Below are 3,075 nucleotides of genomic sequence, written 5' to 3'. Positions count from 1 at the left end.
TCCCGCCTAAAGTAACTGATGTGGATCTGTGTGAAAACTATATACTATACACGATACTCCAGGTGGCCAGGGTGAGAACTTCAATACATAACACCAGGTATTTTAGGTGCAGAAATTCCAAAGGAGCAGAAATGACTATTTATGTAGGCGATGACAGCAGTGTGGATACTATTGCAAAGAAGATAAAGTCCTGAGCAGAGATGAATGGTTGATATGGCGAAATTGGAAATTGACTGGGAAAATCAGAAACCAGGAAGAGACTAAATTTAAGAAAGAATAGGAAAAAATTATATTGTATAAGCTACTAAAAACTTTAGCAGGATTTGAGAAATGCTTGTAATGTACCAAAAAAATGGTAGAAAGATTGTTTTTATATTAAAAAAAGAGATAAAATAAAGGAAGCAGCTGGAGAGGGAGATTGATAATGGGAACCATGGAAGGGTGGAGGGGAGTCGAAGGATTCAGGGAATCCTAAATGATGATTAATGTCTGAATTTAAATTTGTTATGTAAAACTTAATAAAAATATGTTTTCATTTAAAAAAAGGATAATGTTCCAAGTATAATAATACTTTATTATAATAATAAAGTGCAAATATATGGATATAGCTAGCAGTATGCAGTAGAGCTGCATACCAAATTTGGTCAAATCCCAAACTCAATCAAACCAGTTCAAGGCACAGATCCACCTTCCCTGATAAGGGTTCCATGACAAATCTAAGCTCCAATTCCCTCCACACAAAGCAGCCCATCATATGCCCATCAAAGCACTTTGCCCATTCAGTGACCGGAATGGGATGCTCTATCCCATACCAATAGTCAACTGAGGGCCAGATAACAGTTGACCTTAACTGCATAGTTCTGTGCAGGTTTCTTTTCTTCATCCCTTCACAAACTGCAGATGCAGAGTTCCTGATTTAGTTTGCAAATTGAGCATATAGGAGGACCTTGCTGTGGCCCTGGCCCCTGACTCTGGGGTTGCGGCACTCATCTCGCTTTACTGGCTGAGGGAGCCAGCGTTTGTCTGCAGACAGCTTCCGAGTCATGTGGACAGCATGACAAAGCCGCTTCTGGCGAACCAGAGCAGCACACGGAAACGCCATTTACCTTCCTGCCGGAGTGGTACCTATTTATCTACTTGCACTTGACGTGCTTTCAATCTGCTAGGTTGGCAGGAGCAGGGACCGAGCAATGGGAGCTCACCCTGTCATGGGGATATGAACCACGGACCTTCTGATTGGCAAACCCTAGGCCCTGTGGTTTAGACCACAGCACCATCCATGTCCCAGTCCACCCTAACCTTATACCGTAACCCTAAACCCTACCCCCAACCTGACCCTAACTCCTAAACCGTAGGACACCCCTTACCCCCTAAACCACAGATACTTCTTGCACCATTAGGGTTAGGGTTGGGTTTGAGTTAGGGTTAGGGCCAGGGTTAGGGTAATGATTACAATCAGGGTTAGGGTTATGTTAAGAGTTAGGTTTAAATTAGAATTAGGGTTAAGGTTAGGTTTAGGGTTAAATTAGGCTTAGGTTTAGGCTTAGGCTTAAGTTTGGGTTAGGGTTAAGGTTAAGGTTCGGGATAGGGTTGGGTTTAAGTTAATATTAGTGAGCGCTAGGGTGAGGGTGAGGGTTAGGTTTGAGTTAGGGTGAGCATTAAGGTTAAGACAAAAAAAAATTCCTTCCAGTAGCACCTTAAAGACCAACTAAGTTAGTTCTTGCACACTTCTTCAGTGTGGAAGGAATTTTTTTTGTTTTGACTATGGCAGACCAACACGGCTACCTATCTGTATTAAGGTTAAGGTTTGGGATAGGGTTGGGTTTGAGTAAGAGAAGAACAGCAGCAGGAGCAATATAATTATATTATTTATACTCCACCCATCTGGCTGCGTTTCCCAAGTCACTTGTGGCCACTTTCACTAAAAGGTAAAAACATGAGCGGATGCTCATGAATTTAGAAACTCTCAATTCCCATAGAATTCCCAAAGAAGACCTGGGAATTGTAGCTCTGAGCTTCTTTACAGAGGGTTGGACTAGATGACCCTTGGTTTCCCTTCCATCTCTACCATTCCATCTCTACCATTCTAGGATGCTCCCTCTCTCTCTCTCGATGTTGGGCGAGGGCAGGGGTATCGGAAGGAGGTGCCGCCGGAGGAGAGGCAAGAGGACAGGAAGGGGAGGGAAACGGGCGAGGGCAGGGATACCGGAAGTAGGTTCCAACCGGAGAAGAGACGAGCGGAAAGGGAGGGGAAAGGGCGGAAGAGGCGCTGCGACGCTGGGCCAGCAGAAACGTGCCGAGCCAGGCTGGCCCTCTCTCTTTCTCCCAGCCGCTCTCTCTCGACCCCGCTCTCCCCAGGGTGCAGCCCTGCCCCCCGCCCCGCCCGCACCTGCCTTTCTCCCCCAGTGGCTTTCTTCTAGGGCCGCCATTTTGGGCTGTGCTGCCGCCATGTTGAGCGAGGGCAGGGGTACCGGAAGGAGGTGCCACAGGAGAGGCAAGAGGACAGGAAGGAGAGGGAACTGGGCGGAAGACGCTGTGCTGCCGCCATGTTGGGCGAGGGCAGGAGTACCGGAAGGAGGTGCCAGCGAAGGAGAGGCAAGAGGACAGGAAGGGGAGGGGAAAGGGGGGAAGAGGCGCTGCGACGTTGGGCCAGCAGAGACGTGCCGAGCCAGGCTGGCCCTCTCTCTTTCTCCCAGCCGCTCTCTCTCTCGACCCCGCTCTCCCCAGGGTGCAGCCCTGCCCCCCTCCTCGTCCTCACCTGCCTTTCTCCCCCAGTGGCTTTCTTCTAGGGCCGCCATTTTGGGCTGTGCTGCCGCCATGTTGGGCGAGGGCAGGAGTACCGGAAGGAGGTGCCACAGGAGAGGCAAGAGGACAGGAAGGGGAGGGGAAGGTGAGGGGAAAGGGGGGGGGGAGAGGCGCTGCGACGCTGGGCCAGCAGAGACGTGCCGAGCCAGGCTGGCCCTCTCTCTTTCTCCCAGCCGCTCTCTCTCGACCCCGCTCTCCCCAGGGGGCAGCCCTGCCCCCCGCCCCGCCCCCACCTGCCTTTCTCCCCCAGTGGCCTTCCTCTCGTGCCCA

At 50.2% G+C, this 3,075-nt stretch overlaps 1 long non-coding RNA gene across 1 annotated transcript; it reads left to right on the top strand.

The window, feature by feature from the left end:
* Positions 1-1,630: 1,630 nt before the first annotated feature.
* LOC144329174 (uncharacterized) lies at positions 1,631-1,845 on the top strand. The gene is made up of 2 exons (XR_013394587.1): positions 1,631-1,663; positions 1,800-1,845. It is a non-coding gene; the product is annotated as an uncharacterized LOC144329174 (long non-coding RNA).
* Positions 1,846-3,075: the final 1,230 nt, after the last annotated feature.

Source organism: Podarcis muralis, chromosome 11 (assembly GCF_964188315.1).
Source record: "Podarcis muralis chromosome 11, rPodMur119.hap1.1, whole genome shotgun sequence".
In the NCBI taxonomy this organism is placed as follows: Eukaryota; Metazoa; Chordata; class Lepidosauria; order Squamata; family Lacertidae; genus Podarcis; species Podarcis muralis.
The sequence above is the reverse complement of the archived record's forward strand: the minus strand, read 5'-3'. Positions and strand labels throughout refer to the sequence as shown.